The sequence below is a fragment of the Ambystoma mexicanum genome, chromosome 9 (assembly GCF_040938575.1).
Source record: "Ambystoma mexicanum isolate Mex_15411 chromosome 9, UKY_AmexF1_1, whole genome shotgun sequence".
NCBI classification, from domain to species: domain Eukaryota; kingdom Metazoa; phylum Chordata; class Amphibia; order Caudata; family Ambystomatidae; genus Ambystoma; species Ambystoma mexicanum.
The window spans coordinates 575,563,116-575,577,786 of NC_090931.1; the positions used below are offsets into that span (position 1 = coordinate 575,563,116).

The 14,671-nt window shown below is 49.2% G+C and overlaps 1 protein-coding gene across 1 annotated transcript in view; it reads left to right on the forward strand.

The window, feature by feature from the left end:
* The window catches only part of LOC138488296 (multidrug and toxin extrusion protein 1-like), a 419,915-nt gene that overhangs the window by 91,242 nt on the left and 314,002 nt on the right, over positions 1-14,671 (forward strand). The window lies entirely within an intron of this gene.

Genomic DNA, 14,671 nt, shown 5'->3' on the forward strand with positions numbered 1-14,671 from the left:
GGCTATATCATTTGTCAGCTCCTCCCTGAGCCGTGCAGTAAATAAACTCCTGGCAAATTCTGCAACAAGCACAATTGTAGGAGTACCTCATTCTATATCAGTGACATATATTGTAGAAGGTAGTCTTTCTTCTACATAGACATGAAAGAAAGATTCCCTTTGACTGTCTTCATGCTTTAGACATAGTCGATAACCCTTCCACTATATAGAAATCAGAGGTGGGAGTGTAATATGCGACATTGGTATCCTGTACCACTAGTTTAAAGGCTCCCGACAGCATCCTAGACAGATTTTCTTTCGCCCTTTCCAAGACAAATTTAGCATCGATTTGTCTCAGATGTTGAGAAAAAAGTGCAGTGGATAGTGATTGGCTGTCAGAGTATTTGTCCGAATGTGCGCTTATAATGAGGTTATTCACTTTTAAGCAAAGCATATTACCCACGACACAGCTACGTTGACACATGCACACAGCGGCCAGCACCTTAACAACCTCACAATTATTTTTGAACCACTTTTATTTTGCTATCAGCAGTGCCTTTCTCATATGTGGAAGTTTAAGCAATTGGCACGCAGATGGGATATTTCCAACTGAAAGACCCCACACAGCACTGGTTACCTAGAAATTCTGTGTCTGCTTCCAAGACAGCCAAATTAAGTAATCCAATAAAGCTCCCTTTTAATAGATTAATTTCTATCCATTATGGGCCTGATTCATGGAATTATTTGCACGGTTCAAAGTGACTTTGCTCTGCTGAAAAGTGACTTTGCACTACTGACACAAACCCTGATTCAAGGAACTCTGAAAAGTGTATTTGGTCCGTGCAAAGTCAGTGCAAAGTTATTTTTGCGGGACAATATGGACGTTTTTGAGAATCTCCATACCCAAGAGAAGTTATTACACAACTTCTTTTAGTAACTGTCCTAAAGTGCTGAAAGTACAGTGGTGTATTATAGGAGATTTTTCAGGATTGCATTATTTTGCTTTTGGGACCTCTAGCTTTGCATTCAAGCAGTTGAATATAATGCTACAATGCTATTCTTTCTTGTTTTTTGTGAGGATTCACATATTGATTTACTGTGCAATGTGTGTATTTTGCAAGTAAACTATAAAACAGTATTATTGTAGGCCTTACATTTCAATGCTTACATATGTGTACAAAGTAACTCTTAGAATGTATGAGGTCAATTGCCTAAATTGCAGAGTGGGTTAACATTTCTGTTTCAGTGTTTAACCAAAGTGTGTGATCTTGGATAAATATTGTAATCTCTTTGAGATTTAACTGCAAAAGATGGAGTTCTTAGAAGTGAGTAGGTTCAAACTATTAAAAATGACTTTCTTACAATGGAGCATATTTAATGATTTTAGGGACACAATGGTATCCCCTTGTGCTCCTCTATTTGTTGCCTCTGAGGCCGTCACCTAGAATTGCATTATTGTTGAACTAACCACCCCCTCAGTCCCAATATCACTCGATTTGACTGGCAGATATAGCGTTTCACCAGCCAGTCATTACACCTGAGGTTATACTATAGAGTACTGACTGTGGTAGAACCAACATTAATTTGCTTCCAATAACCCAAGTTGTTAAGGCCATTCAGCATACCGCCCAGGAGAATGAGGGAAACTCTTTGCTGCACCCTATTGCGCCATGTTATTGAGTCTTGTATAGCACACCTTCTGCCATTTTTCGCAGATTCGTTTTGCATCAGGATCTCCAAGAGATGGGGAAGGGGTCTAACATAGTAGCAGGGGCAGCAGGGCAAGTTTCCTTTGTTACAATGTTGAAGTGTGCAGATCTGAATAGATAGGGGTCTTTGCGGGGTGCAAGGTTTAGATATTTTGTGAGCTGTCTGGCGCAGTGGTTAAAGTGCACACAGGTTGCTATCGTAAACCATTTGTGTGGTTGTCTTTAGTGTCTGTCAGAGTGGTGTTGAAAGCATGTGGGGTGTTGGGTTGGTATCTGTGGTGGGCTAGTGTGGAGTTTAGGGACATTTAATGCAGACATGTGCCTTCCGCTGATGTACCTTCCATCGTATAAGCTGTGAGCTTTGGTAGAGGAGCTGTGTGTTAAGATATATTGTCATTTAGAATGGGAGGCACAGTGATTTTGAAGTGGTTATTGTTACCATATCGTTCTCCAATTAGTGCAACTTTGATTGCATGGGCACACCAAGCAGGGATGTGAACTTGGGACCCTCAAAGTGCACTTTAGGCACAAAAGACCACTGAAAAAAAGAAGTATTTTGCTTCTCTTTATTTTTGCCAGCGTTTGACCAGGCACCTATGTACCAGGGTATCAACTGATCAAAGAAACAACTCAAAAGGAAACCTTCAACCAAAGAAAAGTGACTCACCAGGCAGCTGAGGAGCAGAGGGGTCATGTACCAGAGGAGAGCGACTCACTAGGGAGGTAAGGACCAGGGGAGCGATGGACCAGAGGAGAGTGACTCACCAGGCAGCTAAGGAGCTTGGGGGTGATGTACCAGAGGAGAGCGACTCACTAGAGAGCCAAGGACCATGGGATCAAAGGCCTAGTGGAGAGTGATTCAAAAGGCAGGTAAGGAGCAGAGGGGTGATGTACCAGAGGAGAGCGACTCACTAGGAAGCCAAGAACCAGGGGATCAAAGGCCCAGAGGACAGTGACTCTCCAGGCAGCTAAGGAGCAGAGGGGTGATGTACAAGAGGAGTGCGACTCACTAGGGAGCCAAGGACCATGGGATCAAAGGCCCAGTGGAGAGTGATTCAAAAGGCAGGTAAGGAGCAGAGGGGTGATGTACAAGAGGAGAGCGACTCACTAGAGAGCCAAGGACTAGGGGATCAAAGGCCCAGAGGAGAGTGACTCACCAGGCAGCTAGGGAGCAGAGGGGTGATGTACCAGAGGAGAGTGACTTACTAGGGAGACAAGGACCAGGGGATCGATGGACCAGAGGAGAGTGAGTCTTTAGGCAGCTAAGTAGCAGAGGGGTGATGTACCGGAGGAGAGCGACTAGCTACGGAGCTAAGGACCAGGGGAGCGATGGACCAGAGGAGAGAGACTCACCAGGCAGCTAAGGAGCAGAGGGGTGATGTACCAGAGGAGAGTGACTCACTAGTGTGCCAAGGACCAGGTGATCAAAGGCCCAGAGGAGAGTGATTCACCAGGCAGGTAAGGTGCAGAGTGGTGATGTACCAGAGGAGAGGGACTCACTAGGGAGCCAAGGACCAGGGGATCAAAGGCCCAGAGGAGAGTTACTCACCAGGCAGCTAAGGAGCAGAGGGGTCATGTACCAGAGTAGAGTGACTCACTAGGGAGCTAAGGACCAGGGGATCGATGGACCAGAGGCGAGTGACTCAACAGGCAACTAAGGAGCGGAGGGGGGATGTACCAGAGGAGAGTGACTCACTAGGGGGCAAAGGACCAAAAGGCGTAGGACCAGAGGAGAGTGACTCACCAGGCAGCTAAGGAGCAGAGGGGTGATGTACCAGAGGAGAGCGACTCACTAGGGAACCAAGGACCAGGGGATTGATGAACCATTGGAGAGTGACTCACCAGGCAGCTAAGGAGCAGAGGATTGATGTACCAGAGGAGAGCGACTCACTAGGGAACCAAGGACCAGGGGATCAAAGGCCCAGAGGAGAGTGACTCCCCAAGCAGCTAAGGAGAAGATGGGTGATGTACCAGAGGAGAGCGCCTCACTAAGGAGACAAGGACCAGGGGGTCGATGGACCAGAGGAGAGTGGCTCACAATGGGGCAAAGGCTAAAAGGGCATAGGACCAGCAGAGCATCTCATGAGGGAGCAGAGTTGCCAGATAACTCCATGTCATGGGGCACATCCTACACCTGGACCATGTGTTTACCTTATTTTTGACTTCATTCCATGTTATTTAATGGAAGATAGTGTAGCCAGTTGTAAACAGTTGATATTATATGTTCACATAGTTTATGCATTTATCACTTTTGTCATTCCAAAAGGGGATATATTCAATATCTCCCAATGGTTCCAAAATGTCATTGATTGCTTGCATCAGCAGTATTTTATATCACCACTAACTGCTTGTGTCACCAATAACTTGTGTTATCACACACGGTACTGTCTACTGTTCTCAAGCCTGCTCTGTCAATCTTCCAACCTCCTTTCCAAAATCTACAAGAACCTCCTTCAACTTGCTGACTTTCTGCCACAACTACACAATTCCCTTCTCGAATCTGCCAAACCCCTCTGACAATGCTGCCACCTTCTCCTTAAATTCTCCAACCTCCTCCTTAAACTCTCCAAACCTCCTCTTTAAGCTCCACAACCTCCTCCAATTACTTGCTCACATCATCCTCCATCATGACTTTCTGCAGCAGCTTGTTTCCAGCCAGTCCGCTGGGGTGGGCTCAATGAGACAGAAGCTATAAGAGGTGGGGTAGCCATCTTGGTTATATCTAGTCTGCCAGGCCACTTCTTATCTGCAGCGCTCACTTATTTGTCTGCGTGGGGAAGGTTATCTCCCGGTGGAGAGCCTTATGGATTTCCCTGTTTTCATCAGGTTGCTCTGAATATGATAAAGTTCCCTGGGAGAGTGAGAGAGGTGACAATATCTGATTCTCCATTTTATTTTTAAGAGGGTGAGGGTTGGTACTTTCTCCCCTTTTGGGGGTACGGATTGTGGCATCCACCGGCCTATCATCCCTGGGGTTTGAAACACCCATTACTTGTCTTCTCTCACCCGTCAAGCTGTCCTGTCCCTGTAATGATATGATATGTTAGGCTATTTATAACGCACTTAATACCTAGAGGTTTCTAAGCGCGGACCCGGGGATCGAACCTGCGTTGCTCCATGTCGTCTTACTTCCAAGGCGAGCACGTTGCCCCTGAGCTGTCCTCCCGAGACTGGTGAGTGTTTTCTCCTGGTTCGGTCCAGGTTTTCCTTCAGGAGACTGTGGAATTATGAGAGATTTAGTGCACCCTTTCCAAATCTGTGGGGAAATCATGAGTGTCCTGGGTTGTGGGGGTATGCTGTCAGCTGTGGGGATCAGCAGAAGTAGGTGGCTTCCGTTAGAAATAAAATAAAAACTCTTTGGGACTACAGCATTTTTCTCCGAGCAGGTGCCCCAACTTTATTTCCATGTACGATACAACATGACTCTGTAATTTTTTCCATCACTGCCCTCTGACATACCGGGGGTTGTTGCTTCTAAAGACAAGATGACCACAGTTGTGCCAATTGGCAGCCTTAGTGACTCTACATTGTGGACGAACATGCCATCCTTTGGGGTTATCAAGCCACAGCATTGGCAGACTGGCACGGCATATTTGAAACCATGGAAACATCACCTAACGTTAGGGAAGTTCTCATCATTTGAATGAGATGCAGGTTCAGTGCTTGCATTCCTGGTTACAGGCATGCATGTTATTGCACAGCGTTTCCGCCCTGTTCATAATAAGTGTACTACCATAGCAGCACATCCTGCCTCACGAATGTCTACAATTCTACATTCCTGCCCTCATGTGACCTATCTCTGTATTGGAGAAGCGAAAGACTCTGTTTTTACTCTCTGCACATCAAGTGTACAATGTTAAGTGAATGTGTATAGAACAAGGTTTTCTGTGGGTTGTGGGGTAGAACCCCACTGGACCATGCCAGCTGTTGGTCTGCTCACTGTATTATCAACCATTCCTGGATTGTGCCTGTCCTTCATCAGATGAGAAGGTCACAGTGCAAGGCCGTTTTGAAGGCCTCTTAGATACACAATTTACTGGCTGTATAAGCGCCTTACAAATATGCAATAAATAAATAAATAAAGCCCCCCCCTCACCCTCTTGCAACAGACAACCACTTTCTGCACTTGCCTCTTCTGCTTAACACTTGGATCCCTGCATGAATGTGATACCCTTGCTGCACAGGCATTCCTTGCTTTGGTCCAAGCTCCCACCCTGATCTGCTTGCACCTGACTTCCGCATTGCCCATCTGTGGGGTGTTAAGAGAGGATCCAATTTTAGCAGACAGTCGTAATTAGCACACGATTGAGTCTGCAGCCAATTATTCTGCCGTTCCACCGGAATGCAGATGCTGGACATTCCTTATTCAATGACCATGGAGCCAGGGAGTGTCTACAAGACCTGCGCCCTGCCACAGAGGCTCAGATTTGATCACCCTCATCTTGGATGGTCCTTCCCGACCACAAAATGGAAACCGCATTTGCGAGCAAGTTACTTGCCATTGACCCGCTAAGCATTGCACTATGGAGCCACTATCTCCGCCCCTTCCTGGTTAATTTACTCCAATCTGCTCTCCGTTCATTAACGACATTGTTTATGTTTATCTTTCTTCAGAGAATCCCCACATTTAGATGATCTCCATCTACAGAAGGAGGACCTGCACACTCTGCAGACTCCTGGTGGCACCATTGAGCATGGCATTACACGTGATAGGTATTTTACTGATCAGTCACTAAATTCCTTTCTACCCATCATACCCTACCAACTAGGCTCTCATTGGTTCAATTCAATTGACCCACTTGCACTAATAAACGCCACCATTCCTTTTTTTCCATTCCCGCTAAGACATCCATGCTTCTACTACACTCAGGTATTAAGGTATGTATATTTAATTCAGCCAAACAACTATGTCACTTACCCTCCTGCACTCCACATTTCATCATTTCCCCCTTAGCATTTCACAGTCTGCCACCGTTCATCCCCATCTCACTCAATCACTGAAGTGTTCACCAACTTGATTCTTCCTTTACCACTCGGGCACTCACGCTTTCCCATTCAACCTTTCATCCTTTTCGCTCACTGACAACCACTGCTTTAGAAAAGTCTTGGAACGATGAACCCTTGGTCCCTGAGCCCCTCCTCTGCCTTCTCTCTGGCATCTGTGCTTTCTTTGCTAGGCAAGAGTCTGTATTTATTTATTTAGATTTGTAGAGCGCACTAACAGCCCGCGGTTATCGTGAAGTAGTCTTAGTTACATTCAGATGAATTACTCATGGTTACATTGAGTTTCCATCCAATTACATTAGATCAATGGTTATATTGAACATGCATATAGAATATTCCTCCTCAAATGAGATTGAGATTACTGTAAAAGGAGAAAAAATACTTTACGTGCCACATGAAAGCCGGAGAGGAACCTTATGTTTACCAAGGTAAGACTGACCCAATAGCTTGTTTAGTTAAACAGCATCGTTTTTAGTGCCTTCCTGAAGGCTAGGTGGGACTCAATACACCTCATGTGAGGAGGAAGAGCATTCTAGTGCCTTGCTGCCAGGACTAAAAAGCTGGACCCACCGTCCCGCATTCTCTGTGATTTGGGCATGGAGATCCTGTTGGAGTATACGGGTGCTAGTTTATGGACACATTGATGTGTCAGAGCAAGAGCTTTAAAGATGATCCTTTCTTTAATGGGGAGCCAATGCACCTGCTTCCTGATATGTTCTCTCTTGGAAATACCAGTGGCCGCCCTCAAGGCATTATTCTGTACGTTCTGGAGCTTAGTTATATTTTTTACGGATGTCCCCACAAAAAGGGCATTACAGTAATCCAACCTAGATCCAATAATTGCTCTTGCAATGGTAAGACAGTCCTGTTCCGACAGAAAGGGTCTGGCTGCATTGAGCAGTTTAGAATGGTGAGCTGAGGATGATGCAATGGCATTGACCTGCCTGTTCATGGAAAGGTCAGAGTCCAGGTAGACCTCTAGGGTCTTGGCAGCTTGCGATACGGGGATTGATAGGTTGTCGTTCATGAAAGAACTGTATTGTTTGTCCAGTTTCTTAAGTGTCACAGGAGATCCAACCGGCAGAAGTTTGGTTTTTTCACCATTAAGGCATAACCAGTTTTCTGCCATCCAGGATTGGATAGTGGAGTGAATGGACTTAAGTTGACTAATACTGTTTATTCTCATGTTTTCTCTGACATTTGGGTGGTCTCATGCTAAAGAAAGAGGCGAAGGACTGTACCCTAGAGTGGGATTGCTATAGCAATAGTGAGTTGGACCCTCTCTGTCTAGGATGGCCCCAGCAAGAGGTGCTCAGTCAACAAGTGTCCTAGGAGCCGGCGACACCAAATCCGTGCCCTTGATGTCTCATGGCACACAGCGCTCGGTATGACGAGGATGTTAGCCTAAGGGACACTTCGATTGAGGGTGGCATTGAATCAGGGACTGTACCAAACCTGCCTCCATGCCCGTCAGCACACAGATTGAACCCCCAGAGGCATTCCCCCAGCACCTCTTCCTAAATCTGCAGTCACCCATAATCCCACATGCCTTCTCAGCATCTGACGCCGCCCCAGTACCCTTCCGCCTTCTGATCATCTGATCATCCACTCTCACCCAGGTACCCCTTGTCTTCTCCTCACCCACTTGCACGCCCAACCCACTGGCTGCTTGACCCATGGGCAGCCCTTTGGAACCTGGGACTTGCGCTCCTCTTTCCCTTTTGAGGCTTGTTATGCCGCGTGAAGAGTCTAAGCACCCCTTTTTTCCGATCATACACTGAACACCTGTTCAGCAGAGAGTGAGAAAGTAATTATTAGTTTGTGCGTGCACTGTTTGGTGCATAATTCTGTTTACACATTTGGTTACTTTTGAGCAATACGACCACTGGTGCAAGCGAGGGAACTTTGATGGCTCGGAGAACAAGGTGGCCCTTGCTCTTCTTCTGAGGAATGCCATCCTCGCCATTGTGCATGTAGGATTTGAGTATGACCATACCCAGCTTTGTAGGAATAAATTAAACGTATCCTTGTGGGTGAAAAGAAGGAATCCGTTGCCCTCCTGTACTTCTATTATCCCCCCCACTCCAAGCACCACTTTTACAGAAAGACCAGTGGCTGGCCCACACGAAGCCAGCCACCATCTCCCCTGTATATATCTTGCACCAGTCCACCCCTTGGCCCCTGAGTCGGCTGGCTGGCCTCCTGGAGGCTGTCAAATCTCCCCGCACAACTCCACCCCTTGTTCCCCAAAACTGGTGGCTGGTTCATTGGCAACCGTCAAACGTCACCCCCTGATTTCTATAAATGTTCCACCTCCTTCCCCTCATTTAGTTCAACTGTCTAGTAGCCAATTCTTGGCACAACTACTAGACAACATCGCACAGAATTATGAACCTTGCACTGTATATATACTTTGCCGTACTGTGCTGTAATTGTGTTCTTGCTCCCGCATAAGACATTTGCTAACAATTCTTTTGTCGTCTGTGTTGCTTTACAAGCTGTATTAAAGTGAAAGAACATGTATCATACATTCTGTTACAGTACGCACTTATTCATGTTGTAATACATTTCTAATAATACATTCAAAATGGGGGAGGAGCAAAGAGTCCATTCACATATTTGCGCTCCATGAACAATGCAACTACCTTCTTAATATGGTATGTATGGTCTTTGCACTGGTGTCTGGGGTCAGGATTGCTCCTTTATTTTATAGTAAATACTTTCATTAGTGTGCTTTATGAGATACAAACTCTAATAACTGCATCTCTGTTTTTACCATAACAGGGCTAAACGTCCCAGAATACACGGGGCATTTTGATATGTACTACACACAAAACATGCACACACGATGGGCTAGTTTGCTGGACGTTTTGATGACTTCCTCCCCCACTTCTTCACTTGTGACTCTGTGTTGAGTACCTAGTCCTACAGTACAGTTTTCTGCCATCATTGGCCATGAGCGGCATCAGGGGCACTTGGCATTGCCAGGGGTGTGTTCAGGTGGCACTGGAAAGCCCCAGTGCTACCGGAACAGACGGACCGGGCAATCCCAATGATGGAAACAGTCAAGGTAAATGGCAAATGCCTGTTTTATTAATAATACAGATAAAACAGGGGCAGCATTGAAGACCAAGGTCTCCACGTTCTCGTCCTTCTCCAGCATGACAAAAGTTGGGATTGGTTAGGGGAACTGTTATGTTGATTTATATTGTGCATCGCCACCACCCACCGGCTGTCTCCAGGCGCTTGTGTGGTTCTGCAAGAGAGGGCCAGTGGGGGCTGGGGGTTAGTGAGGATAGGATAGGTTCAGAACCAGGAATAACTGGAGTCTGTGAGTGTTGTTTTCCATGCAGGAGTGGTACTGTGCGTTGTAACCATATGGGTGCATCAAATGCTGCTCACTGCAAAATTAGCAGGATGTCTCATTAATGTACCCCATGGGGCTTGATTGGAGGGCTGAGCAGGCCAAACTGTTTGACAGGTGAGGGAATATCAGGGGGTCCTATAGCAGAATGTTGCAAAGTCAACTCAGAAGGTTAGGTGATTGTTCCTGAGATGTTATATGTTTATACCTTCCTGTAAATCATATGGCTTTTTTCCTATTCCTGCTGCAACATGTGCTGTAAAATGTGTTGTTTTGACTGGGGATGAGCATGGCTCCCTCGCTTCACTCTGTGGGAACGTCTGTCCCCATACCGAACATCAAAAGCTGGCACCCATGAATATACACACAGTAAGTGAACATATATTAAAGTGAAATATACAAATGTTGTTCAATTGACCATCCCCTTAAAAGAAAGTGTGCAAGACAAAAGAGCATTGGATTTTAAACAAAGTAATGAACACCAGAAAAATAACCTGACAGGGGAAATGTTCCAATACATATGCTGGCAAAGTATAAAAGGTGCAATATATAAGCCCACTGTTGCCAGTAGGTGACCCAAATGCACTCCTGTGAAGAACACACTTCTAATAAGCTTTGTTTGCTAATAGATTCATTCATAAACTACGTATTGAAGTAAATAAATAAAAATGGAAAGACTCTGTAGACCATTCAAATTGCAGACTGAAATTCCTTTGCAACACTAAACAGTGTTTATAATTATGTGTATTTCAAACAAGTTTCACCTATCTCTGAGGTGTAATTGATACAATTTTAAAAAAGATAATTTTGCAAAAACATAGGGGGTAATTCATAGAATTCAGTCCACAAGTGGCGCATGGGCCTGGCGCACAGTGTGCGCGTGCGACTTTCTGCGCCAGCCGCGTGCGCTAAAATCCCCGCGCACCCCACCAAATACACGTACCCCGCTGCGTGGGTAGTGTCACATGCGATTGGACCTGTGCGAGTGGGGTAAGTGGATTATTGGGGTGCGCGGGAAGTTTCACACGCGGCAGACCCTGTGTGTGCGAGCCACGTGGATTACTGGGGTGCGCAGGAAGTTTCACACGTGATTGGGCCTGTGCGAGCGGGGTACGTGGATTACTGGGGTGCGCGGGAAGTTTCACACGCGATTGGCCCTATGTGTGTGGGGTACGAAGATTACTGGGGTGCACGGGAAGTTTCACACGCGATTGTGCCTGTGTGTGCGGGGTACGTGGATTACTGGTGTGCGCTGGAAGTTTCACACGCGATTGGCCCTGTATGTGCGGGGTACGTGGATTACTGGGGTGCACAGGAAGTTTCACACGTGGCAGGCCCTGTGCGTGAGGGCTACGTGGATTACTGGGGTGCGCGGGAAGTTTCACACGCGATTGGGCCTGTGCGAGCGGGGTACGTGGATTACTGGGGTGCGCTGGAAGTTTCACACGCGATTGGCCCTGTGCGTGCGGGGTACATGGATTTGGGGGGTGCACGGTAAGTTTCACACACGGCAGGCCCTGTGCGTGCGGGCTATGTGGATTACTGGGGTGCGCGGGAAGATTCACACGCGATTGGGCCTGTGCGAGCAGGCTACATGAATGACTGGGGTGCGTGGGAAGTTTCACATGCGATTGGCCCTGTGCGTGCGGGGTACATGGATTTGGGGGGTGCGCGGTAAGTTTCACACGCGGCAGGCCCTGTGCGTGCGGGCTATGTGGATTACTGGGGTGTGCTGGAAGATTCACAAGCGATTGGGCCTGTGCGAGCGGGGTACGTGGATTACTGGGGTGCGCAGGAAGTTTCACACGTGATTCGTGCTGTACGTGCGGGGTATGTGGATTACTGGGGTGCGCGGGAAGTTTCACACGCGATTGGGCCTGTATGTGTGGGGTAGGTGGATTACTGGGGTGCACAGGAAGTTTCACACGCGATTGGCCCTGTGCGTGCGGGGTACGTGGATTACTGGGGTGCGCGGGAAGTTTCACACGTGATTGGCCCTGTGAGAGTGGGGTACATGTATAATGTGGTACGGGGGGAAGTTACACATGTGCTTTTGCTGTCAGAGCAGGGTACGTGTATCCAGGGGGGTGCGCGGGGAGTCCCACACACCAATTGGCAGTGTGGGTTCTCACAGGTGTGCCCTCTACCCCCTCCATGGACCCTGCAGGCAAACCACACCACAGGGGACTACCCAGCACCCCTGGTCATGTCCCGCAGGCAGTCCATCCACCATGGGCATGCCCCCAGCCAGGCCACATGTCACCTTGCACTAGTGATCACCAACTCATGTCCCCCAGCAACCCCACCCCCCAGCAGTGAGGGTCACCTGCCAGCAGGCCCCCCCTCATGTCCCCCAGCAGTGAGGGTCACCTGTCAGCAGGCCCCCACACATGTCCCCCAGCACCCCAACCCCCCTGCAGTGATGGTCACCTGCCAGCAGGCCCCCACTCATGTCCCCCAGCACCCCCACCCCCCAGCAGTGAGGGTCACCTGCCAGCAGGCCCCCACTCATGTCCCCCAGCACCCCCACCCTCCAGCAGTGAGGGACACCTGCCAGCAGGCCCCCACTCATGTCCCACTCATGTCCCCCAGCACCCCCACCCCCAGCAGTGAGGGCACATGCCAGCAGGCCATCACTCATGTCCCACTCATGTCCCCCAGCACTCCCACCCCCCAGCAGTGATGGTCACCTGCCAGCAGGCTCCTCTCATGTCCCCCAACACCCCCACCCCCAGCAGTGAGGGGCACCTGCCAGCAGGCCCCCACCCATGTCCCCCAGCACCCCCACCCCCAGCAGTGAGGGTCGCCTGCCAGCAGGCCCCCACTCATGTCCTCCAGCACCCCCACACCCTAGCAGTGAGGGTCACCTGCCAGCAGGCCCTCACTCATGTCCCACTGATGGCCCCCAGCACCCCCACCCCCCAGCAGTGATGGTCACCTGCCAGCAGACCCCCACTCATGTCCCCCAGCACCCCCACCCCCCAGCAGTGAGGGTCACCTGCCAGCAGGCCCCCACTCATGTCCCCCAGCACCCCCACCCTCCAGCAGTGAGGGACACCTGCCAGCAGGCCCCCACTCATGTCCCACTCATGTCCCCCAGCACCCCCACCCCCAGCAGTGAGGGCACATGCCAGCAGGCCATCACTCATGTCCCACTCATGTCCCCCAGCACTCCCACCCCCCAGCAGTGATGGTCACCTGCCAGCAGGCTCCTCTCATGTCCCCCAACACCCCCACCCCCAGCAGTGAGGGGCACCTGCCAGCAGGCCCCCACCCATGTCCCCCAGCACCCACACCCCCAGCAGTGAGGGTCGCCTGCCAGCAGGCCCCCACTCATGTCCCCCAGCACCCCCACCCCCCAGCAGTGATGGTCACTTGCCAGCAGGCCCCCACTCATGTCCCCCAGCACCCCCACACCCCAGCAGGGAGGCTCACCTGCCAGCAGGCCCCCACCCATGTCCCCCAGCACCCCCACCCCCCAGCAGGGAGGCTCACCTGCCAGCAGGCCCCCACCCATGTACCCCAACACCCCCACCTCCCAGCAGTGAGGGTCACCTGCCAGCAGGCCCCCACTCATGTCCCACTCATGTCCCCCAGCACCCCCACGCCCCAGCAGTGAGGATCAGCTGCCAGCAGGCCCCCACTCAGGTCCCCCCACCCACTCACCCACCCAGCAGTGACATGCCCATCTCATGACACAAACCAAAATTCAACTATGTACATCAACACATGTCCGTCTCACACACACACACACACACACACACACACACACACACACAGGTTGCCATTGATTGAGTAAACCCACATGTCAACATGCATGAATCCAATGAGTGAATCCCACACATTGAAGTAAAAGATCAAAATGTATTAACATGAAAACCAATTGAAAGTACTTAAAGCATAAAATAATGGCAAACATGAAATGAAATGCATGTCCAAATAATAAAAAGAAAATTTCCTCCAAAAAACCCTAGTAATCCAAAAGAAAAATGGCCAAAACTCTCTGTCCACCAAACCAAATCCAAATGAAACGCAAACAGGTAAATCCATTGATCCATGGTGAAATGAAATCAAAATGTCCAAAAAAATCCAATGTCCAACTATGTACAATCCAATTTTCAAGGGTCCATGAGCCCAACGAAACAAATGAAACCTATCTAATAACCTACCTAACAAAAAAACTATATACAAAAGTGTGGGGCATAGTCCAAAAGCCCCAAAATAAAAAAAAGGAAACCTAACACTATAAACTATTTACAATGGCGACGGGCAAGTCCTGCGACTCACTCCGTGATGTTTTCGGCCAGGGCATCATCGAACTCCATGTGTATTTGCTGGAGGCGGGCCTCTGTCCTGGTCCCGAGGTCTCGCAGGGAGGCACTCATGGCCTGTTCCAACTCACCCCTGCTGGACCGCCGACTCCCGACTGTGGCAGGGATGGGATCTCCACCAAGCTGGCTGTGTTGGTCAGGCAAGGTCCACAGGGGGCCCTGGTGGAATATGGGCCGGAAGACGGCAGGGAGAACGACTGGCTCATAGTCTCCACAGAGGAGGAGAGGTCCGCCAGAGTGCGCGTCACATGTAGGAACCCACCGACCAGGGCCCCTCCCAACAG